This window comes from Notolepis coatsorum (genome assembly GCF_963971535.1).
Source record: "Notolepis coatsorum genome assembly, chromosome: 3".
Classification (NCBI taxonomy): domain Eukaryota; kingdom Metazoa; phylum Chordata; class Actinopteri; order Aulopiformes; family Paralepididae; genus Notolepis; species Notolepis coatsorum.
In genome coordinates, this window is record NC_140167.1 from 199,745,421 (window position 1) to 199,772,021 (window position 26,601).

At 42.9% G+C, this 26,601-nt stretch overlaps 1 protein-coding gene across 1 annotated transcript in view; it reads right to left on the reverse strand.

Annotated features, from left to right (window-relative positions):
- Positions 1-26,256, reverse strand: part of LOC311226128 (cyclic AMP-responsive element-binding protein 1-like) — a 122,874-nt gene extending 96,618 nt beyond the window's left edge. Inside the window, exon 1 of the mRNA XM_084311502.1 lies at positions 26,153-26,256. The gene's annotated coding sequence lies outside the window, so the exon portion shown is untranslated. The remainder of the gene's footprint in view (positions 1-26,152) is intronic.
- Positions 26,257-26,601: the final 345 nt, after the last annotated feature.

The following is a 26,601-nucleotide window of genomic DNA, read 5'->3' on the forward strand; positions in this document are numbered from 1 at the left end:
TAATCCCATTTTGTTAAACAAAAGTCAGTTTGACATACACTCTACTATATAAAAATGAAGACATGCTCAAATAGAGTGACAGTCAATGTTTCACTTACGCTTGGCATGAGCAATGAACTTTCTGGATTCCACCGGCTTCAGTACACCTTCAAGTTCATGCGGTTGCAAAAACTGTAGATCGTCCACACTAGTCACTCCGAGGCCGTCAAGTAAATCCAGTAGTAAAGGTTGTAGTCCAGAGCCTGGAAGCACTGAATTTATGTAACTGCCCAGGTCACCCATGACTACAAAGAACGATAAACACAGCTTGAGCCCAGATTTAGCTAAAAGCTAGCAGGTGAAAAGATGCGACAGGCTGCCTCCACATGTATCAGAGGGGACATGTGATGCAAGGCTTCGATCCTCCCTACAACCGACCAGTGGGGGGCATATGCGAGCAACAATCAGGACAGGGGAGGGAGAATTGGCACAAGAGGTAAATTGGGATGGGGAGAAAAATCACAGAAAAGGCAGAAAAAGTAGATAAAAAAAAAACAAAAAAAAAACAGTAATGAAAGCTGTTTAGGATGGTAGTTCAATGCTAAATAAATACGGCTGTTTTTATTGGCTCACCTGGGGTGGCATTGGCTGAGGGGCACAGCTGTTTGATGCCAGCTCCTCCTTGCAGTGTGTGGAAGTGTGTGAAGACACTGAACGCCCAACTGCTGACACCTATCCTGCCACTTTGCCTGAGTCTGTCCTCAGTGTGTGTGTGTGTGTGTGTGTGTGTGTGTGTGTGTATGAGAATGATTTGGATGCCTATACTACATGTTATATATGCCTCGTGCAGCAATTTAGAATTTAGAATGTATGTACCCAATCAATTATGAATCGAATCATTACTCCCAAGAATCAAGATCAAATATAACTGAGATTCCCATCCCCTCCCCAACTAATCAGCCACCCCATATATCGTCAGTAGCGAATTCAGTAAGCTACTGATCCAGAACACTGTGTTTAAGGGACAGGACTGTCATTCCACATAGACTATATGCAGCTAGTGGATAAAAGTCCAAACACTGTTCAGCATTGATGCAAACCATTTGTCTAGCTGCTTCTCCAAGGTTATAGAGGCCATACTCTGCCAGATAGGATGACGAGTGTGGTATCACCAGGAAGTACACACACTTGTTTTCCTTCATCAGAATGAGCTCAATTTGTCCAAATTCCACTGACTCTTCATTCTTAATGCATAGAAAATAGCCTTTCCTATACAGGGTACCCTTCCACTGCACTTCTGTGGACACCAACTCAGGATGTGGGAGCGAGCTTGCTTTAACCGCATCACGCACTTGGTCACTGTACAAGTCAGTGTGGTAAGGAAACATGTTTTTTACTTGCAAAGTTGCAGGAAAGAAAGAGCTGGAGTTCAGATATGACTGAAGCAGCTGATGATTGTTTGCAAGTGTCTTACACACATTTTTGAAGTTCTGTGTCCTCCTTATGCATCTTTTGAAGTATGAGTGTTTGCTCTCAAACCTCATCGTCCACAACCGTATGAGTGGACCAAGTTTCACGATCAAAGAGGGATAGTGGACGAGGTAGTGATGTTTTGGTTTGAGTTTCTCTGTGGGAAATAGTTGTTTCCTTGTTTCAAGATAATCTTGAATCTGAACATTGAGGAAACAGATTTGAGGTACAGATATCTTGGGCGCACAGACCAACTCACAAAGCTCTTTCAGCAAGATCAGTAACTGCCACACTGGATCCTTAGTATCCGACATCTTATCCCCAATAATCACTGGTAGAAGTCTCAAAAGACTCTCAAAAGACACCAATTCTCAGCCGCCTGACCACCAATCTTCATACCACTTATACTTACTTCACAAGGAGCAGAACCAGCATCAGAACCCACATATTTGAACTGTGCGATTCGTCGGTTCAGCTGTGTGTATGTGAACCATTTCTTCACCTTTACAAAATACCTCAAGTAAAAAGTGGCATGGCACTGATATATGCTTGCTACTACTAGCCGAATGAAAATGTATCTGTTTCACCTAACACTATTGCTCCGTGATTATAGCCACCCATCTCTAAAGCCACAACCACGTTACCATATTTGTAATAATGTAAATCATTGTGTCGTTGTACACATATTGTGTTTATAACGTTAGTAGCTAACATAGCTTAGCTTGGTAGCTATTGTGCTAACAAAATATCCCGACATCCGGCTCGCTGGCCGGCATGACCGGCCGACCCAAAATGGTTCTCTCCTCTCTGTACACCCCGTCCCCACGGGTACCCTGCCGGGGGGCCATGGACGCGACAACGGCGACAATGGTGGCAGCCTGTAGGGCATAGATATCTATAATAGAATATAGATGTCTATGCTGTAGGGTGCTCGAGCCCGTAAAGGCTAGTGGTTCACGATAGCTATGAGCTAACAACGGCCGCCGCTGTTGTCGCGTCCACAAGCTCCTCCGCAGGACACCCGCGAGGACGGGGGCACACAAAGAGGAGAGAACCATAGGCTAACGTCAGTGTAGTGGTCCTGACTGTAGGCAGCAGGGACGGCGGAGCTATATACTATATAGGCTAACTGTGATGCACCTAGTGGGCCACCATTGAACTAGTACTATGACCCGGACGGGCAAGGCATTTCCTGAAGTGACGTCACGGCCGTGCTAGCTTTTAGATTCGGCTCATTAATATGCACCTGGCTGTAGTGACGTCGGCGTTTGATACGCTTTTTTGATTCGCACGTGCATGTTATTCGTGCGTGGACCTTTTTAACTCTTTCAGAGTGGCATTTCCGGTGTCAAATGGAAAAAAATAAATAATGAAATTATATACCAATGATGTAAACTACCCATAATTGATCAGTAGGGTTTAACCTGGAGGTTGGGCTTTAATCATCTTTAGGATAGAGGGGGGTATCATGCACCCCCCGGAAATATACTTCTAACCAGTGTTTCTAGATTTGAAAAAAATTATAGGCTTATGTTAACAAGTTGTCAGAGTGTCCCATGTATCATTTATATGCAAATTAAGGACATGATTATCAAAAAACCGCAAACAAATCTGTTTAATATATCTCAGCCAATATTGCAGATAACTGAACCAATTTGGACAAGTCAATCAGGGCAAGCTTATTTGACGCATATCTCGCCTAGAAAGGCTTTCGAAATAGTGAAATGCCATTTGATGGTAGAAATTAGTTTGTTTTCACTCATAAGATGGCGGCGGTCATAAGATGGCGGCGGTCTCGTAACAATAACCTGCAAACCATCCACGTGGTACATACATGTACATAGGCTATACAATAGGTGGCAGTGAGATCCTGCTGTAACAACCTCTGTGGAAATATTATCACATTTAAAAAAAGATAAAATCTCCTAAGTTTTAACCTTAACCTAAACAAACGTATTGCTGAAAATATACACTCTATGACTGCTGTCATATACTGCAGAGAACTCTTTCATGGCAAATAAGTAATCTAGTCTTTCCAAAGACATGCGGGACACGTGTGCACGAATACACCTTAAATGATTTTCGAATATAATGCAAAGTTTTGTTCATATTGATTCTACCAAGTGTATACTTTTTATTTCTGAATTTCCCATTCTTAATTCTTACATGTGTGCATGAACACATTCATTGCTTTAGCTGCTTTGCACGAACAAACATGTACGCTAGCATATTGTTACGGTAAAATACGTGGAAATGTACATTTTAAGACAAGACGACAGTCGCAGATTTCTATTATATAATGACTATTTGAAAACAATGACTTAATATAAATGTCTTACTGGGTCGGGTCTTGCTGCTGCTCCTGTATTTCAGGGCGGAAAAAGTTTTTTTTTTTGTGTGATGAGGATTTATATAAGAACCTCCCATGCGCAGAACAGCTTGCATAGGTATCTGTGTCTTTTGCCGGTAGCTAAATGACAATGTAATTATAATGTGATTGATTGATTGATTGATTGATTGATTGATTGATTGATTGATTGATTTAAAAGTTTATTAACAGATTGCAGAATGGGTACAGTGCAGTACAGCTCAATACATACAATTGTTAAGGGGATGCAGACCAGAGAAAGACTTCCCCCATTTTCAATTCATCATATGTACACGACTTACAGATAGACAGTACTGCTACATCTATACATTTATGACATACCAGATTTGCAAATACAGTACTGTTTGTGATACAAAAAGTGTCCAGAAAAAGAGTGTATATACATTTGACGTCGAAACTGTATACATTGGAGGAGGTTGGGTAGGTGGGGTGGGGTTGGGTGGGGTGGGGGGGGGGGCTGTACATTGGAGGGGGGACAACTGGGTTAGGAAATGTTTCAACTCATTCAGAACGCAGCGGCCCGCCTGATCTCAAACCTACCGAAGTCGGCCCATGTCACCCCACTTCTTAGGGACCTGCACTGGCTCCCCATTGCTGCACGAATCCGCTTCAAGGCCCTCGACCTAGCATACCGTGCGGCAAAGGGAACCGCTCCCGCCTACCTCCGGTCAATGGTTTCTAACTACACACCCTCAAGACCCCTACGCTCTGCATCTTCTGGCCGCCTCAGACCTACTCCTATCCAAGCTCCGGGAGGGTCATCAAAGAGAAGTCGCCTATTCTCAGTCCTTGCCCCACAATGGTGGAATGAACTATACCCACCCCAGTTAGGACAGCCGAAACACGTCCAATATTTCGCCGTCGACTAAAGACGCACTTCTTCAACCATTATCTGAATTAAAAAAAAATAATCGAACCCTAACTAACCGTACTGTCATGCACTTGTCCTAATAAACTAACCAGCACTCAACACTTTGATGAACATTATTGCTCAGCTTGTGCCCTTCCTGATGGCTTGTCGTACAGAACATGTAAGTCGCTTTGGATAAAAGCGTCAGCTAAATGACTAAATGTAAATGTAAATGTACATTTGTAGGGGCCATGTTTCGAATTGCAGTATCCCGTATAGGTGTTCTTTGAGGGTGTTTTTGAAAGTGGGTAGTGATTCACATTCCTTTACAGCTTTGGGTAGGGCGTTCCACATTGATGTGGCATAATTGCGAAACGTGTTTAGTTCATTGTTTGAGCCGAATCTGGGTTTAACATGATTTGTTGAGCTTCCTCTAGTGGTTGTGGTATTCACTGACCTTTGGGAAGTATTTTGACATGTACATGGGTACCTTAGTCGTATAGTGTATCTTGTAGACCAGGCCCATTGCAAGTTGCTGTACTCTGTCGTCTACTCTAAGCCATCCTAGGTTGTCAAAGTGGGCAGGGGTGAGGTGGGTTCTGGGGGTAAGGTCAAGTAGTAGTCTGACCAGTTTGTTTTGTGATGTTTGTAATTTAGATTTAAGCGCCTATGAGGTGCTTTGGTACCATGAGGTGCACGCATAGTCGTAGTATATTGAATGAGGGCTCCTGCCAGAGTCTTCAGGGTATTCTTGTTTCTTGAGAGGAGATCCGGTACAAGAATCTAGTTCGTTGGTTGACTTTTTTTATTACATTGGATGCCATTTTGTCACAGGAAAGATTTGCCTCTAGGATGGAACCCAGGTAGGTAATTTCGTCTTTCCTTGTGACAATATTGTCACCCATGCACTGCAACTGAGAAGCCGTCGGTCTTGCTGAGTTTGTTATTTGAACCGAAGAGAATGGACTCTGTTTTGCCCATGTGTAATGATAGTTTGTTATCAGCGAGCCATATGCAGATTTTGCCTATATAGTTCCGAGCTGAGGGTTTTTTCAGCCTGCAACTTGTTCTTGTCAGAGACCAGCATGGCTGAGTCGTCCGCAAACAGGAACAAGTTGCAGTCACAGGCTGACGACATGTCATTTGCATAAATTAGGAAGAGTAGCGGTCCTAGTATGCTTCCTTGTGGAACACCACAGCTCACTGTGAGGGGGGGGGATAGAGTATACCGTTTACCTCTACCATCTGTTCTCTCCCCTCCAGGTAGGATTGCATCCAGCTCACTGATAAGCTATCAAAATCAATTGCTTTTAGCTTGTCAATCAGAATGGAGTGATTGACAGTATCGAAGGCCTTTTGTAGGTCCAGCATGACCATGCCGCAGTATTTGCCCGCGTCCACCTCTTGTTTGATGTGGTCGTTCAAATAGAGGAGGCATGTGTCAGGGAGCAGCTAGATATATAGCTTAGCACAAGGGCTAGAAGCAGTAGGGAGCAGCTAGCTATATAGCTTAGCACAAGGGCTGGAAGCAGTATAGGGACCAGCTAGCCTGCTTAGCACAAGGGCTGGAAGCAGTAGGGAGCAGCTAGCTATAGCTTAGCACAAGGGCTGGAAGCAGTATAGGGACCAGCTAGCATATAGCTTAGCATAAGGGCTGGAAGCAGTAGGGAGCAGCTAGCTATAGCTTAGCACAAGGGCTGGAAGCAGTATAGGGACCAGCTAGCTATAGCTTAGCACAAGGGCTGGAAGCAGTATAGGGACCAGCTAGCCTATAGCTTAGCACAAGGGCTGGAAGCAGTAGGGAGCAGCTAGCTATAGCTTAGCACAAGGGCTGGAAGCAGTATAGGGACCAGCTAGCCTATAGCTTAGCATAAGGGCTGGAAGCAGTAGGGAGCAGCTAGCTATAGCTTAGCACAAGGGCTGGAAGCAGTATAGGGACCAGCTAGCCTATAGCTTAGCACAAGGGCTGGAAGCAGTAGGGAGCAGCTAGCTATAGCTTAGCACAAGGGCTGGAAGCAGTATAGGGACCAGCTAGCTATAGCTTAGCACAAGGGCTGGAAGCATTATAGGGACCAGCTAGCCTATAGCTTAGCACAAGGGCTGGAAGCAGTAGGGAGCAGCTAGCTATAGCTTAGCACAAGGGCTGGAAGCAGTATAGGGACCAGCTAGCCTATAGCTTAGCACAAGGGCTGGAAGCAGTAGGGAGCAGCTAGCTATATAGCTTAGCACAAGGGCTGGAAGCAGTAGGGAGCAGCTAGCTATAGCTTAGCACAAGGGCTGGAAGCAAGCAACTATAGCCTATAGTTTAGCACTGGAAGGACTGGAAGTAGGGAGCAGCTAGCGCTCTGTAAAAAAATTAACTCTGACGCACAGAGATGAAATTGATGAAATTGAATTGGGTGATGGTGTTGGAGGTCTGACCCCCCACCCTGACCGCCTGGGGTCTTTCACTCAGAAAGTCCAGTACCCAGGCGCTCAGGGCGGAGCTCAGACCCAGCTCGATCAGCTTGTCCACCAGTCTGGTGATGGGGACTATGGTGTTGAACGCTGAGCTGTATGAACAACAGTCTCACATAGCCCCCCTTCTGACGGTCAAGGTGAGAGAGGGTGCTGTGCAGTACCTGGGAGACTGCGTCGTCAGTGGACCTGTTTGTCCTGTATGCAAATTGCATAGGGTCCATATCACTGGGGAGGGAGGCACAAATGTGGTCCTTGACCAGCCTCTCGAAACATTTCATGACCACAGAGGTGAGTGCCACCGGTCTGTAGTAATAACTGTGAATTGAACTTGCATTGCTGCACTATAGTCCATCCGTTGCAAGTCAACGCCCCCCCCCCCCCCCCCCCCTCCATCCATTAACTCAACTGGACTGTCACTGTAATATTTATGTACAGTTGTACAGTGTCTGTACAATGCTAGCTAATGTTATTCTGCCATTTTGTTTCGTGATTAAAATGTACGTTTTTAATAGTTACATAAGCATTGTTGTAACTAGTGTTAACAAATACTTTATTATAGTTCAATTGTGTTAAACTTGGGACACAGCCATGGCTCTATTTTATTTCGTTTTGTATGTGAGGCATTTTAGCTTGCAGTTGTTGTGTTGCATTGTGAGTCTTCAGCACAAAGTAATCCCTTGCTGAGGGTAAGATGGTTTTCTGTCTGCTCAGACTCAGAATACTTAATTAACATGATCTGTGCTTCATAAAAAAACAGATATTATTTATCTGGTTTTGGTTATTTTGCACAGTAAATACTTATTCAGGCCTACCTGCAATTCAGAATTTAATCCAGCAGGGTGGCAGTGATGTTCATTCTGCCTTTTGTTATATATAAAAAATGGGGCTTTGAAAGACTGACATATTTGAACTTCTAGCTCCTGCTACTCTAAACATATATATATATATATAATATACAGTCTTGATAAATTGCATACAAGGTTTTTTGAATATTTTGATCGTCTTCTTTTTAGAATTCGCTGGCAATCATCGCCGCTATCAAGGTGAGTTAACTAACACATTCTCAAATCATGTTTTGTTTTTACCACCAGACATGCGCTAGGTATATGGAGCTAGGTACACTTGCTACTGTAGGTTATATGGTGCTCATTGATAACTACTTTGATGGTGCTTATTTTTTCCTTATTTTGTTAATTATGTTGCTCTTTCTCTAGGAATGCCAATGTATAACTCCAGCCCCTATTACCACACTGCCATTGATTCAGCTCAGTAAGTATTATCTTTCAATTCAATATTGTCTGTCTCTCTCACCCCACTTCAAACTTCACACCTTTATCTGTGTTTTCATCTCTGTCTTTCTGTCTCTCTCACCTCGACCCCCTCCACTTCACACAACACCTACATTGCCAAAGCCTTTGTCATTTGATGACACAGCAGTGCTATGTCTGTCTCTCCCTCTATCTCCGTCTCCCTCTCTCACTGGCATAACATTTTTATTGTCGTATTCAATATTTCAGAGATTCTTCGCCAGAGGAACTTGAAGCCATTCCTGAATTACCACCAGAGACCAGCAGTTGCACGCAGGCAGAGACTGCCTGTAGCGTGAGTTGAATTTTATACACAAGTTCACTGGTGTTTATTCTTATATAAAACGTCTCTAAAGACGTATGTTTACCTTTGCATTGATTGGCGGATTTTTGACTGAAGACATTGGATCTTTCCTGCTCTTCCATCCAAGTCCCAGGTTGTAATGACGTAATCATGACACTTAGTTGATTTTGAGTAGACAATTACTCGTTGCATCTGGGCTCATAGTCATAGCCATATAGGAATGACCGCTACACCGTCGCGCCAATAGCGGCCGAGGGAGGGAGAGTTAAGCGATTTCTTTGTCATTCAGACAGATTCTCCTATCTGCACCTATCTGACACGTATAGCCACTGATGGTGGAGAAGTGCTGTCCAATTAGCCATTTTGGGGAAATTCAGGCATAAAATAATATTCTGTTGTGTGTCACTGTCAATCAATCCAATATTTCAGAGATTCTTGGCCAGTTGCGGGAAGTATGTCACCACCTGAAGACGCAGACCACCACCTGAAGCCCATGTAGAATTGTGAGTTGAATTTTATACACGATAGATCAGTGGTTCTCAAACTTTTTACACCAAGTACCACCTGAGAATGTAGCTGGCTCTCCAAGTACCACCATATGACCGGTGTTAAAATACAGTCTATTCAGCTATGCACAGTTCACGCAGGAGGCAAATGTATTCCTAATACCATTATTTATTGTTAACTTTTGTCAGACACAGCCACAATGTACAAAGGGATAGCACTAGAACTAGCAAACGCTTCCACACAACTCATACAATGCAAGGGGTATTGAGAACATAATAACTAACATTCTCACATAGCAAGTGAGAAAATTAAGAACAACTGTATTTCAGCAAATGTACTTAATCTCTCTCTCTCTCTCTCTCTCTCTCTCTCTCTCTCTCTCACACAGCAAGCAATTGTCCATCATTCTCTCTCTCTCTCTCTCACACACACACACACACACGCACACGCACACACACACACACACACACACACACACACACACACACACACACACACACACACACACACACACACACACACACACACACACACACACACAATTATTTTGTTACAAAAACTTAATTTCCTGCATTCTGGTGCAGGACTTTTTTAAATTTTACCCTTTAAATGCCAGTTTGTGTGATGGCATCACAAATTATTGTTAAAATAAACACACAAAGTAAAATATGTTCAATAGGATAGGAGCCCCGCATTTAGTGATCTAGGAGGCAAGTATTTTGTAATAAGATCAGATAGATAGAGCAATCACAAAATAAAGAAATGAGGCTCATCGTGCTCGCAAGCCACTGTCTAAAGTCTAATTGTGTTCTCAGAGGGATGACACTGGTGATCTACACCTCTACCAGAGGCCAGCAGCCAGAGGGGGACCCTGCTGACCACAAGGCCATCTGAATCATCCTATGCTGAATTGACATGGATGGCATCTCCCTTAAGCTGATGTGAGTATAACTGCCATGTACAAACACAAACACACCCACTCTATCTATATCTCTCTTCTAGGACATGTCATCATCATCAAACCTTTATTTAATTCTTGGGAGAACAGTAGGGTTGTAAATAAAAGTGTAAACATCTTCAAATCATTATTAACACATCCACGCTGTAAAGGGTTATTGCCCGCCATGCTTTGACCGCCAGATCTCGCGAGTAGGGTCGAGCTGCAGACTCGGAGCCTCGGTCCAGATTGGAACTTCCGCCCTGCCACAGGACTATTACTCCTGTGACAGGGCAATGCGCTGATTGGCGGAAAGTACGGAAGTATCTCGAAGTACGTCTGACGTATCTCGAATTACGTCTGACGTTTCTCTACGTTAGCGAACATTAAACGTTGTATTCATAAAATAATATAAATTCAGCAGCATGGGGAGGGCCGGGGGGAGGGGAGGTACAGGTAGTAGAAGACATAGAGGTACAGGTCACATAATTATAGTACAGTGGAGAAGTAAAAATAGAATAAAAAGGCAGTGGAAACAATATACAATATTATTAACTCTAATAATAACAGAGCCGTGGGTCTGCATTGTATAGAGCGGATCCCCCGGCCGTATTCAAGCGCTGGTGCGCTTTGCGATGGATCAAACTGTATTAATATAGTAGTAATAATAGTAGTTGGCTAGTTGCATGCTTCTGGCCACCTCCCGCAGTGCGCGCATACACACATACTGTCTGTAGCCTATACAGTACGTGCAAAATTAGTTGTCAAGAGCCAATCGCACAGGTTGCCTCATCTCATCTGGCTCTGCAAATAGATCTAGAGTCTGAATATCATATATAGCCTGCTGATGATCTCTCTCTCTCGACTCAAATCCATTCAGAGAACGGAATGCAGTGCCCGCGACGAGGGTCTTGATTGATTGATTGATTGATTGATTGATTGATTGATTGATTGAAAATTGTATTAACAGATCATGCTGGACCTACAAAAGGCCTTTGACACTGTCAATCACTCCATTCTTGATTGAACATTTTATTAACAGATTGCAGAATGGGTACAGTACAGTACAGCTCAATACACACAATTGTTAAGGGGATGCAGACCAGAGAAAGACTTTTGTCTTGTTTACATCAGGGTCCCCCATTTTCAATTCATCATAACATATGACATACACGACATACAGATAGACAGTACTGCTACATCTATACATTTATGACATACCAGATTTGCAAATACAGTATTGTTTGTGATACAAAAAGAGTCCAGAAAAGAGAGTATATACATTTGACGTAGAAACTGTACATTGGAGGAGGTTGGGTAGGTGGGGGGGGGGGACTGTACATTGGAGGTGGTTGGGGGGGGGGGGGGGGGGGGGGGGGGGTCGGGTAGGAGGGGTGGGTGGGTGGGGGACACTGTACAACTGTACAAGCAAAACTGTACATTGGAATATTGACAACCATACTTGGTCATTTACTGTACATTGGAGGGGGTTGGGTTACAACACAGGAGCAGAGTATAAACAACAGTACAGTACTGTTTCTCATTCCTGTACTGTTGTTTATACTCTGCTCCTGTGTTGTAACCCAACCCCCTCCAATGTACAGTAAATTACCAAGTATGGTTTTGTCAATATTCCAATGTACAGTTTTGCTTGTACAGTTGTACAGTGTCCCCCACCCACCCACCCCTCCTACCCGACCCCCCCCCCCCCCCCCAAGGCGAAAGTCTTTCTCTGGTCTGCATCCCCTTAACAATTGTGTGTATTGAGCTGTACTGTACTGTACCCATTCTGCAATCTGTTAATAAAATGTTCAATCAAGAATGGAGTGATTGACAGTGTCAAAGGCCTTTTGTAGGTCCAGCATGATCTGTTAATACAATTTTCAATCAATCAATCAATCAATCAATCAATCAATCAATCAATCAATCAATCAAGACCCGCGTCGCAGGCACTGCATTCCGTTCTCAGAATGGATTTGAGAGAGATCATCAGCAGGCTATATATGATATTCAGACTCTAGATCTATTTGCAGAGCCAGATGAGATGAGGCAACCTGTGCGATTGGCTCATGACAACTAATTTTGCACGTACTGTATAGGCTACAGACAGTATGTGTGTATGCGCGCACTGCGGGAGGTGGCCAGAAGCGCGCAACTAGCCAACTACTATTATTACTACTATATTAATACAGTTTTATCCATCGCAAAGCGCTCCAGCGCTTGAATATGGCCGGGGGATCCGCTCTATACAATGCAGACCCACGGCTCTCGTATTATAATGAGCCCGCGAGGCCTGTTATTATTAGAGTTAATAATATTGTGAGGCCGCCTGATCACTGAGAACATAAGACGTATACTGCACGTACTTGATGCCGACAAGGAGGACACCATACCTAAGGCGATGCTGTCCCTGGATGCTATGAAGGCCTTTGACAGGCTGGAATGGTCGTATCTGTGGGCAGTGCTAGAAAGGATGGGGTTAGGAAAAGGATTCATCGATATGATTAAAGTATTATACAAAGACCCATCGGCCATGATTACAACAGGCACAATCATCTCCGAAATATTTCCGGTATCACGCTCTGCCAGACAGGGTTGTCCTCTTAGTCCCGGACTGTTCAATCTATCATTAGAGCCTTTAGCACAATATATAAGACAATCCCAATCCATAGAACCTATCGTAATCAAGGGCACACAACAAAAAATTAGTTTATATGCGGACGATGTAATATTGTTCATGGAAAACCCCAACACCACATTGCCTCATCTGCTCAAGTTGATTGAGGACTTTGGTGATTTATCGGGATTTAAGATAAATTGGCCAAAGTCGGCTTTCCTTCCACTTAACACCCCTGCAAAAAAAGATACAACCCTCCCAGGACAGATACCGATGGTAAAACATTTCAGATGCTTGGGAGTGGAAATATTCCCTACCATAGGACAAACGGTGAAGCACAACTACACAAAAATCCAAAACAAAATCAAAGACGACCTTGATAGATGGGCAAAACTTAAAAACACAGTACAAGCACGGATATCAATAGTTAAGATGGATGTACTACCTAAAATCAACTTCTTCTGTTCAATGCTACCGTTACCCCCTCCAGAGGGTTACTGGAAAAGATTACACTCCTCCACATACAAATTTATTTGGAATAACAAACCACCACGTATAAAAAGATCCACCGCACAGAGAAATAAAGCAGATGGTGGCATGGCATTTCCAGATTTTTTCCTATATTTTAAGGCGTACTCATTAAGTCCATTGACAACATGGTTTGACTCCCAAGCATTAGCATCCTGGAGAAAAATAGAAGAAAACATAGTAGCCCCACATAGACTGAAGGACATAGCATACACTAAACTACCAATCAAGCACTGTGAACGGAAATTTGGCCCCATAATTACTCATGCGATCCGGATATGGCGTGAATCACAAAAAAAAAATCCTAACCCACAAAAATGGCACAATCATACTCCCTTATTCAATAACAATGCTCTCTTAATTGGAAAACGACCTATAAGATTCCCTATATGGGAAGAGCAAGGCATACACTCATTAGGGGATGTTTTTAACAAACAGGGTTTTCGTAGTGATAAAGAAATACGCAGAAAATGTTATCTCACCAAGTCCACATGGCTTTTTCACAAACAGTTAGAGCTATGTTTGAAGTCTCACGGTGTTCCATTAGACAGACCAATTGAACACCACAGATACCACAAATTCTTCTACGCAAGAGAGACATCGAGAGGTTTTGTTTCAGAATTTTATCATCAATTACTAACGTCCTCGTATGAAACCCTCCAACTTGACTCTGTCTGGAGGAGGGATATACCAGACCTGGAAAATGACTTTGATTGGCAAGGAGCCTGGGCAAATGTCCGACTTACATCAAGGAACCCGGATCATCAACAAATCAATCTTAACTATATTCACAGGACATACTTGACTCCTATAAGACTGTGCCGAATGGGGCTTAAACAAGATTCCAAATGCACCCAATGTACAAATGGGGACGAAGGGACATTTATGCACATGTATTGGGACTGCTCACCAGTTAAGGCATTCTGGAAAGATGTGACCCAACAAATATCAAAACTCGTATCTTGGAATATACCTGTACACCCCTCGGTATTATTATTGAATGATGTTTTTGAGTTTGCAGTGAATCCACAGCTAAAGAGATTGGTTTTATCGGGTATCACAGTAGCCAAAAAGCTGATCGCATCACGCTGGTTTCAACCGGAAAAAATGTGAAGTAAAGTTTGGTTTCTTACATATCTCGATGTAATTTACCATGAAATATCTACAGCAAGAATTCTGGGTCTCAATGAATCCAAAATGTCAATGTGGTTAGAAGTGGTGGAGAGAATAAAAGCTAGCTTATAATGGTAGTGTCTGGTTAGGTGCGAGGGATAGTGGAGGTACTTCTCAAGGTGGGGTCCGGGAGGGGGGGGTTCGAGCTGAGCATATGTGTGTAGGTTTTTTTTTTTAGATAACAGGTATTATGGGTATATCTTATATAAGACAACTAACTAAAAGGTGATCTCATTGGATGTGCCCTGACAATTAATGCTTGTATATCTTATCGTGTGTTGTCATGTTTGTTTATATGTTTGTTTAAAAAATAATAAAAAAATAAAATACAAGAGTTAATAATATTGTATATTGTTTCCACTGCCTTTTTATTCTATTTTTACTTCTCCACTGTACTATAACTATGTCTTCTACTACCTGTACCTCCCCTCCCCCCGGCCCTCCCCATGCTGCTGAATTTATATTATTTTATGAATACAACGTTTAATGTTCGCTAACGTAGAGAAACGTCAGATGTAATTCGAGATACGTCAGACGTACTTCGAGATACTTCCGTACTTTCCGCCAATCAGCGCATTGCCCTGTCACAGGAGTAATAGTCCTGTGGCAGGGCGGAAGTTCCAATCTGGACCGAGGCTCCGAGTCTGCAGCTGGACCCTATTGGATCTCGCTGTACAGCGTTATTGAGATCAATATTGAATTTTTTCGCCATGGCATTCAAAATTCATATATACACCCATGGCCGCCTAGTTATAGTTGAAAGTGGGGGTGCAAGATTCTTTTTTATTCTTTTTTTTTTATTTTATTTTTTTTACATTTAATGAACACCTGTATGTGCAATTTCCTGCAATATAGGGCCTTCAATCTTGACCAAAATAAAGCTGCTCTTTTCACTATAAAACTCAGTTTATATTGCAGTATGATAGCTATAATAATAATAACTTCACTGCGAGGGCTCTTTTAGCTAACGCTAGCTAGGCACGTATGATAGCCAATTACTATTATAATAATAATAATAATAATAACTTTCCCATCCTCCCAAAGCCCCTCCGGCCCCGTTCACATCCGCAGCGGCAGTACCAACAACAACAACAATTAATTGACGCTATCAATAGCCCCAGTGAGCGCGGCGGCTGGCTGAATGAATGAATGAAAACTTTATTTAACAGATTGCAGAATGGGTACAATACAGTACGGCTCAATACACACAATTGTTAAGGTGATGCAGACCAGAGAAAGACGTTTGTCTTGTTTACATCAGGGTCCATACTAGCCCCTTTCGTGACTGTGCTGCACCGAGTGAATCCACAGTCACTTGCTCCTCAATGGGAAACCAACCTAGATTTACCCTTAAGGACTGGTTCTGGCCGAACCGTTCGTTATACAAGTACAGAGACATTACAAATGTGCTCACAGTTGCACGAGGGTTTCGGACAGAGATACGGGATGGTGCGCAAGCGCTGTGATCACCCAACGGCGGAAATAATGCCGCTTTGAGCAGTTTATAAAAAAATATAAAAAATATTTATTAGCAACGCCGAGCTTTCAAACCATCCTGTATCTCTGTCCGAACATATACAGAAATAAATACAGTAAAAACATACATGACATCATGACATTTATGGCATAGGGACATACATGACATACAGGTATATACTGTAGTACTGTTACATTTGTGACATATACGATATGCAAATAATATACAGTACTGTTACCCAGAGATCCTAACAGAAAATATTATATATATATGATGGGGATGAGACTGTACATTAGGAGGAGGGGGGGGGGGGGGGGGTGGACATTTACGGTGGCCAGTTTCGAATTGCAGTCTCCCGTAGGTGCTCTTTAAGAGCGGTTTTGAATGTGGGCAGGGGTAAAGTGGGTTTTAGGAGTGAGGTTAAGCAGTAGTCTGACCAGTTTGTTTTGTGATGTTTGTAATCTTGTTTTTAGTGCCTTTGAGGTGCTTTGGTACCATGAGGTGCAGGCATAGTCGTAGTACCCTTGAATGAGTACTGAGAGTACCCATGATTTTTGCCATTTTGTTATCGTGAAATTGGTATTAAATTTAATTCTGAGTGGCATTAAAAAGTCTTAAAGCCTTAAATCTGACTGCAGGGCTGTACGTTAACTTTTTTTGCACATAGCACTGGTGCTACAGAGGTTGATAGTTTTGTAGCACAGGCCAAAATCTTGTAGCACAAGTATAAAACGTGTTATATTTGTAACAGTCACAAATGTGCCTATTGTATTTGTGTTATTTAGTTGCAGTGCCATGTTTGGCTGTCATTTAGTATATCGCCATGTGTTATTATTACTATAATAGTAATACTCTCATATGCTATTTTCAATTAATATCATAAACAACATAAGGAATATTAGCATAATTTTGAGTGGACTGAAGGAATGAGTCAGCGTTAATAGTTTTAAATGCAAATAATTTATTGAAACATAGAAGTGGGGTCGGTTGGGACACACACACACAATGGGGGACCCTGATGTAAACAAGACAAACGTCTTTCTCTGGTCTGCATCCCCTTAACAATTGTGTGTATTGAGCCGTACTGTACTGTACCCATTCTGCAATCTGTTAAATAAAGTTTACATTCATTCATTCACACACACTGTTTCAACTCACCACCCCTGCATCATAATGTAGTCTAGTCTGTCTTCAAACTTCCACTCCTCTCGAAATTTTTTATATTTGAATATCAACATTATCTGTCCATCCTCAGTTTACTATAATATACTCCTGTCCTGAGTCCTGACTAGTGACTTCATCGTCTTTCCAAACGCACGCACGCACACACACACACACAGGGAAGGGGAGAGAGTGCCCCCCCATTTCCCTTTCCACACTGTCTGCTGGCTCTGCCTGTGATCAGGATTAGCTTGTTAGCTTGCTAACGTTGTAGTGATTGTAATGGTACATAAACGTTAATTTCGGGCGATGTGCGCATAAAGGAATGGCGACGGTGCAAAGCATGTAGATGCATTTGACCCGTTGCGAGAAAAAAAAAACACCACGGACTTATTTCGGGACGTGTAGGCGCACTGCTGTGTTAACGCAGCAGCAGTGCGCACCAACACGCTGCTCTGCTTGCAAGCACGGATAGGGCGGATATGACTCGTCGAGTTGTCACGGAGTTTTTTCAAAATAAGAGTATCATATGCACCTGAATGTTGCTAGCTGTCGAGCCTAGTTATTATAGCTGGAGCTGCGCGTGGGCAGAAATGAGACCCGCTACAGGATTTTCAAAATAAGAGTATCTATATGAACCGAATCCCTATCGCACCAGTGCTAGTGAAGTAAATCCATTCATCGCACAGACCGCTGTTGCTGTAGCACGTGCGAGATATATCTCGCACTGTACAGGCCTGTGACTGGGCTAAACCTGCAGATACCCTGGTTATTTTCAGCCCAATTTATTCATTTCACTGCAAACCATCTGATCAATATATCACCCATACTACATAAAGCATTTACTGACGATCACGTAATTATAAACGCCCCCCCACCCCCCTTTCCTCCGTGCATGATGATGCATAACGTATACGATCATATACAGTTGAATTTTTTAATATAGCGTGTCTAGGGAATAAACGGCAATCGATGCATTTAGGTCTATAACTCACGTTCTAGGAATTACTACAGAAAATGATAAAACATACTTATATTCTAGAAGGTATTTTTGTATTTTTGTATGAATGAAAAGGTATAACGTTCCTACATCCTGAACAATAGATAATCGATGTTGAATGCAGGCATTAAAGTGTTCCGTCTCAAGACGGATTTCCGTCAATTTGATTGGGGAGATCCATCAATTTGATTCGCAGTCTAACGGAATTGACTACCTGGTATAATATGATTTGTAGATGCATACAGATTGAAACAAAATTGACCCAATCAGAGGCGCCAAATATCATGAAAAGGGAATTTTTTCTACCGAGGCGGCGCCAAGCAGTCATCACTCAGGGACTTGAGTGGTTGCAGCTGGAGGCTATTGGGCGAGTGACATTTGCGAGGTCTGTCCGCCACATGGCAGGGTAACAAAATAGTTGTGTCCCCTGCTGTGGTTGTGAGTATAGTATACGTTTATTAGCTTAACTCCGTAGCAACATCACACAGGTGTATCTGTAGACAGTCTCCTCCCCACCGTATGTATCTTTTTTCCTACCACCCACCCCTCCTAATGTACAGTCCCGGACTTTCCAGTGAATCATAGTGTCCTTTTTTTATTTTCCCAGATGCACCATGCACCAAGGATCCAGCTGATTACTGCCTATCTGGAGGATTGTTCCTTATCTGCTCTTCACTTGTGCCACTGATTCATTGACCTTTTGTGGTGTGGTATGTTTTGATTTTTACTTAGTAATACACTGTATAGTTGGGATTCTGAATTAAACAGTATAATGTTCACATATATTATGGAGCCCCCAGGGGTCGGGAGAATATTGTGGAAAACAATATAAAACTGAAATGGTAAAGCTAAAAAACTGTAGACCTGACCACAACCCCCTCGGTTCAACAGCACAATATGTTGCTTTCTCCGCTTTTAAAAGTTGAAATCATCTGATGACATTGAAGGGATAGTTCAGAATTGTGGACATAAAGTTTAATTTACTACTTGGCCATTATGTTATGTTCAATGGACTGCACTTATATAGCAATAGCGCTTTTATCCAAAGCGCGTATGGCCTCTCATTCACCTATTCACACACATTCACACACCAATGGTGGCAGCTGCCATGCATATTGATCCATAAATAGTGTTTAGATTGTACTTCTATAGGTTTTTAACTTTACATACTGTATTTAAACATTACATTTGAACAAACACTGCAAGCTAAAGTTTTAAATCATTTTAATCTGTTTTATACAGCACACTTGCTTCCAAAATAAAGCAGTTTTACAATCCTGATCGTTTGTTAACACTTGAAGCTTTTTGTTTCTAACAATCTGTACAATAAAAGTGTCTGTCTGAATAACTTTTAGTGGTGTCAATTTATTGAAGGAGTTTGATTGTAACAATTTAGGAAAGATCTGTAAAATAACAGTGTTTCTCTGCTGAGTTTTTAGTGGCATAACTTTATTGAAGGAGTTTGATTGTAATAAGTTAGGAAAAACCGGCCAAATAACAGTGTTTCACTGTGTTTCATCGTAATAATTTTGGAAAAACTTGTGGAATAACAGTGTTTCACTGCTGAACTTTAAGTTCTGTCACTTTATTGAAGGAGTTTGATTGTAACAATTTTGGAAAAACCTGTAAAATAACAGTGTTTCACTGCTGAACTAAGTTCTCTCACTTTATTGAAGGAGTTTGATTGTAATAATTTTGGAAAAACCTGCCAAATAACAGTGTTTCACTGTTATGTCACTTAATTGAAGGTGTTTCATCGTAATAATATTGGAAAAACTTGTGAAATAACAGTGTTTCACTGCTGAACTTTGAGTTATGTCACTTAATTGAAGGAGTTTGATTGTAATAATTATGGGAAAACCTGTAAAATAACAGTGTTTCACTGCTGAACTTTAAGTTCTGTCACTTTATTGAAGGAGTTTGATCGTAATAATTGAGGAAAAACCTGTGAAATAACAGTGTTTCACTGCTGAACTTTGAGTTCTGTCACTTAATTGAAGGAGTTTGATTGTAATAATTATGGGAAAACCTGTGAAATAACAGTGTTTCACTGCTGAACTTTGAGTTCTGTCACTTAATTGAAGGAGTTTGATAGTAATAATTATGGGAAAACCTGTAAAATAACAGTGTTTCACTGCTGAACTTTAAGTTCTGTCACTGTATTGAAGGAGTTTGATCGTAATAATTGAGGAAACACCTGTGAAATAACAGTGTTTCACTGCTGAACTTTAAGTTCTGTCACTTAATTGAAGGAGTTTGATTGTAATAATTTTGGAAAAACCTGCCAAATAACAGTGTTTCACTGTTATGTCACTTAATTGAAGGTGTTTCATCGTAATAATTTTGGAAAAACTTGTGAAATAACAGTGTTTCACTGCTGAACTTTGAGTTATGTCACTTAATTGAAGGAGTTTGATTGTAATAATTATGGGAAAACCTGTAAAATAACAGTGTTTCACTGCTGAACTTTAAGTTCTGTCACTTTATTGAAGGAGTTTGATCGTAATAATTGAGGAAAAACCTGTGAAATAACAGTGTTTCACTGCTGAACTTTGAGTTCTGTCACTTAATTGAAGGAGTTTGATTGTAATAATTATGGGAAAACCTGTGAAATAACAGTGTTTCACTGCTGAACTTTGAGTTCTGTCACTTAATTGAAGGAGTTTGATAGTAATAATTATGGGAAAACCTGTAAAATAACAGTGTTTCACTGCTGAACTTTAAGTTCTGTCACTGTATTGAAGGAGTTTGATCGTAATAATTGAGGAAACACCTGTGAAATAACAGTGTTGCACTGCTGAACTTTAAGTTCTGTCACTTAATTGAAGGAGTTTGATTGTAATAATTATGGAAAAACCTGTGAAATAACAGTGTTTCACTGCTGAACTTTGAGTTATGTCACTTAATTGAAGGAGTTTGATTGTAATAATTATGGGAAAACATGTAAAATAACAGTGTTTCACTGCTGAACTTTAAGTTCTGTCACTTTATTGAAGGAGTTTGATCGTAATAATTTAGGAAAAACCTGTGAAATAACAGTGTTTCACTGCTGAACTTTGAGTTCTGTCACTTAATTGAAGGAGTTTGATTGTAATAATTATGGGAAAACATGTAAAATAACAGTGTTTCACTGCTGAACTTTAAGTTCTGTCACTTTATTGAAGGAGTTTGATCGTAATCATTTAGGAAAAACCTGTGAAATAACAGTGTTTCACTGCTGAACTATAAGTTCTGTCACTTTATTGAAGGAGTTTGATCGTAATAATTTAGGAAAGACCTGTGAAATAACAGTGTTTCACTGCTGAACTTACTTAATTGAAGGAGTTTCATCGTAAATGTAGGGAAAACCTGTGAAATAACAGTGTTTCACTGCTGAACTTTAAGTTCTGTCACTTTATTGAAGGTGTTTGATCATAATAATGTAGGAAAAAACCTGTAAAATAACAGTGTTTCACTGCTGAACCTAACCTGTCAATTAACAGTGGTTCTCTGTTCTCTGGTTCTCAAATAATAAACAGAATTATCTGTAAATTTATTGCTTTTCCACTTTATTTTAATTAGGGTATTTCAATGTAAATTCTACAGAAAATCTCTGGCGCCAAGCTGCCGGACTTCTACCGTTTTTTTACCGATTTTTTTCTTACAGTGTACTTTAAATCATTGAATGTAGAGAGAGAGCGAGAGAGAGAGAGAGAGAGAGAGAGAGAGAGAGAGAGAGAGGGCGAGAATGAACAAGAGAGCCAGCCCCCCCCCCCCCCTCGGGTTTTGTTCTAGGTTCGCGTTTTGATCGTCTAAGCTGCCGTAGGTGATGACGTCACACTCGAATGTAATTAGGAAGAGATGGAGATGGAGACACACGGAGATGGAAATTGAATGATATACAGAAATGAATAACCAATAAATATGAAGTTATGTTTGAACTTATGTTGTCAAGCGTTGTCAATATAACCCACCCCCTTTCCTCACGAATGGAACTAGTCTTGTGGAGTCCGCTTTGACCGTTTTCCAGGGTTAGTCGCTAGTTAGCTTAGCATAATCCTAATGGATACCTTGGTTAGCAGCTACCGTTAGCTCATTGCTCGTGTCAATTAAATTACATGTTATTAAAGGTCCGCGCTGGTCTGTCTAATGAAATTACAACCGCAACATTATATCGCACTGTACAGCCCTGACTACACTAACGTTAGCCTATAGCTCCGCCGTCCCTGCTACACTTGGGACCAATACACTAACGTTATCCTATAGCTCCGCCGTCCCTTCTCGAGGAAAGCACTGCGAGTGTCTCTCGGCCGCGGGCGGCGCCATATAAACTAAATACTCGATGTTCGCGATATAGTACAGTACTACATCTCGGGTAGAACAATCCGCGATACATCGAGTATACTCGATATATCGCCCACCCCTACGTTCACGTCAACGTTCACGCGCACAATACACGTGACGCTTACCTAGGATTTGACTTGATTCAACAACAAAGCAGTCGGGGCGATGGCAAGCCGAAAACGGTTGCAAGTGAATGAATGAATGAATGAAAACTTTATTTAACAGATTGCAGAATGGGTACAATACAGTACGGCTCAATACATACAATTGTTAAGGGGATGCAGACCTGAGAAAGACGTTTGTCTTGTTTCCATCAGGGTCCCCCATTTTCAATTCATATAGACATATATGACATACATGACATACAGATAGTCAGTACTGCTACATCTATACATTTATGACATACCAGATTTGCAAATACAGTACTGTTTGTGATACAGAAGGAGTCAAGAAAGGGGAGTATATACATTTGACGTAGAAACTGTACATTGGAGGAGGTTGGGTGGGGGGGGTTGGGTACATTGGGATATTGACAACCATACTGGGTAATTTACATTGGAGGTGGTTGGGGGGGGCGGGGGGCACACTGTATAAACAAGTAACACTGTACATTGAGGGGGGGGGGGGAGGAGACACTGTACAAACAAACACAATTGTACATTGAACTATTGACAAAACCATACTAGGTAAATGACTGTACATTGGAGGGGGTTGGGTTAGGATATTTACAGGGGCCAGTGTTGAATTGCAGTCTCCCGTAGGTGTCCCTTGAGAGAGGTTTTGAAAGTGGGTAGTGATCCACATTCCTTTACAGCTTTGGGTAGGGCGTTCCACATTGATGTGGCATAATTGCGAAACGTGTTTAGTCCCTTATTTGAGCCGAATCTGGGTTTAACATGATTTGTGGAGCTCCCTCTGGTGTTGTGATCGTGGTATTCACTGACCTTTGGGAAGTATTTTGACATGTACATGGGTACCTTGGTCGTGTAGTGTATCTTGTAGACCAGGCCCATTGCAAGTTGTTGTACTCTGTCGTCTACTCTAAGCCATCCTAGGTTGTCAAAGTGGGCAGGGGTGAGGTGGGTTCTAGGAGTAAGGTCAAGCAGTAGTCTGACCAGTTTGTTTTGAGATGTTTGTAATTTTGTTTTTAGCGCCTTTGAGGTGCTTTGGTACCATGAGGTGCAAGCATAGTCGTAGTTGTGTTGTTACACTTTACAAAGCTAGATGCAGACAACGCTCGCTGCAATATTATATATTATATATATATTAACAAATTGTTCTAAATAAATAATAATGATAATAAATCATTTTAAGTTTGGACAAATATTTTACAACTGAGGTAGGTAGATTACATTTTTAGAGACTAAAGTACAGAAAAAAGGTACTGTTGGGTACCGGTATCGATTCACAGGTCCGGTACCCAACCCTAACAGACAGAACTGTGGACGTACCGGTCTTCAAAACAGAGGCCTTGAATAACAAATCCCTTGGTATTAAGGCTGTATTTAGGACGGTGCCTTGTGTAATCAGCTTGTCCTTATATCGTCCCCGGCCTGCCCTGAACCAGCCTCTCACTCTGGGTACGGCCTGGCCTGAACCAGCCTCTCACTCTGGGTACGACCTGCCTTGAACCAGCCTCTCACTCTGGGTACGGCCTGCCCTGAACCAGCCTCTCACTCTGGGTACGGCCTGGCCTGAAACCAGCCTCTCCCTCTGGGTACGGCCTGCCCTGAAACCAGCCTCTCACTCTGGGTACGGCCTGCCCTGAGCCAGCCTCTCACTCTGGGTACGACCTGGCCTGAACCAGCCTCTCACTCTGGGTACGGCCTGCCCTGAACCAGCCTCTCACTCTGGGTACGGCCTGGCCTGAAACCAGCCTCTCCCTCTGGGTACGGCCTGCCCTGAACCAGCCTCTCACTCTGGGTACGACCTGCCTGAACCAGCCTCTCACTCTGGGTACGACCTGCCCTGAAACCAGCCTCTCCCTCTGGGTACAGCCTGCCCTGAAACCAGCCTCTCCCTCTGAATACGACCTGCCCTGAAACCAGCCTCTCACTCTGGGTACGACCTGCCTGAACCAGCCTCTCACTCTGGGTACGACCTGCCCTGAACCAGCCTCTCACTCTGGGTACGGCCTGCCCTGAACCAGCCTCTCACTCTGGGTACGGCCTGCCCTGAACCAGCCTCTCACTCTGGGTACGGCCTGCCCTGAACCAGCCTCTCCCTCTGGGTACGGCCTGGCCTGAAACCAGCCTCTCACTCTGGGTACGGCCTGCCCTGAACCAGCCTCTCACTCTGGGTACGGCCTGGCCTGAAACCAGCCTCTCCCTCTGGTCTGGGTACAACTCCTGTTTGGAGTCCCCCCTACCCTGCACCACTCCTGTTTGGAGTCCCCCCTGGCTGCACCCTAATAGGGAGTGAAGGAATCGAGGAGTCTGTAGGAGGAGGTTGCCTGCTCCCTGCTCCCGGCTGACGCCATGCCAGTAGCCACAAGCCCTGACTGGAAGAGCAGTCATGGAAAGAGAGAGAGAGAGAGAGAGAGAGAGAGAGAGAGAGAGAGAGAGAGAGAGAGAGAGAGAGAGAGAGAGAGAGAGAGAGAGAGAGAGAGAGAGAGAGAGAGAGAGAGAGAGAGAGAGAGAGAGAGAGAGAGAGAGAGGGAGGTGAAGACACACATCAGAGGACTGTACTTCTCCCGGTACAGAGTCAACAGCACGGTGATGATCTCACGCGTGCGTCGCCTCCCTCTGCGCGGTATGATTGGCCTGCTCGCAGATTTCTCCGTTTTTCAAAAGTCACTCCGTGCTCTCTGTGTCACGACATGAGGGCCACATGGCGGGCGGCACGCCCCCCGGTCCCGAACCCTAACCCTGACCCCTGACCCCCACAGTCTCGGTTCAAACCTAAACAAGAGACATGTATAATATGGCCACAGCAGGCATTCATATATAATATGTTGTATTATAGTGTTTGGTCTCTATTCCTTTTTTGTTTTCTTTTACTGTTGACGCAACACTTTCAGGAGGCGGCTCACACTGTAATGTACATGATGTGATTTCAAATCAAACAAAACGTGAAACTTGAGACGGTAGGAGTGTTTATTACAATGCAGGCATTAAGCCTCTATATTCTATAGTGTTGTGTTGTTGTTGTTGTCGCTAACAACACGGTGCAGAACCAAACAGAGGCACGTGATGTTATATTCCATAATAATAATAATAATAATATAATAATAATAATAATAATAATAATAATAATAATAATAATAATAATAATAATAATAATAATAATAATAATAATAATAAAAATTGGTTTAAAAACAGTTTTCCGGGAGACAATGGGAACAAAGCTGCAGAACGCGCACCGTGCGCGGACGGAGGAAATGCGCAGTGGAGCCGCCGGTGCGCACCGTGCGCGGAGAGAGGCGCTCCGCCGTTTAGCGTCATTTGATGACAGACAGCGCGGGGACTGATGTTCGAGTCCCGTCACCGCACACGCTGCACCGCCCTGATCTGATGAGAGGGTTTAGGTTAGCCTCCCTCCTCCTCCTCCATCACAGCCCGCCGCGGCGCCATGATCTCTTTGTTCCGAACCCGAGCAGACCGTGGCTCTCCCCCGGTTGTCTCCCCCGGTGTCTCCCCCCTCCCCGCCCCGGACACGGGGTCTCTCTTACCGACACAGACTCCCGTCGTCACTCCTCCGGGCCTCCGGAGCTCCACTTGTATCCCGGCCGGCCGACACGTCAGGCTCCGCGTCAGAACGGCTGCACCTCCGCGCGTCACAGGGAGCACGAACAACAACACGGAGAGAGAGGAGAGGAGGGCCGAGGCGCCGCGACGCCGCCCGGGGAGGCACGAGTCCGCCCCGGGGAAGCACGAGTCCGCCCGGGGAAAGACGAACCGTACGCGGAAATGGCCGAAGTGTTTGCCGATTCTCGTCGAATCACTCTGGATTCAATTAAGATTGTTTATTCTCACGTGCACAGTTAAACAGACAGTTTGCCATACAATGAAAATCTTACTTTGCTAGTCCGCCCTTCACACAAAATCACACAATACTTAACTAAAACATATTTAAATACCAGCGAGGTGCTAGAAAATAAGGTAAATAGATAAATATATA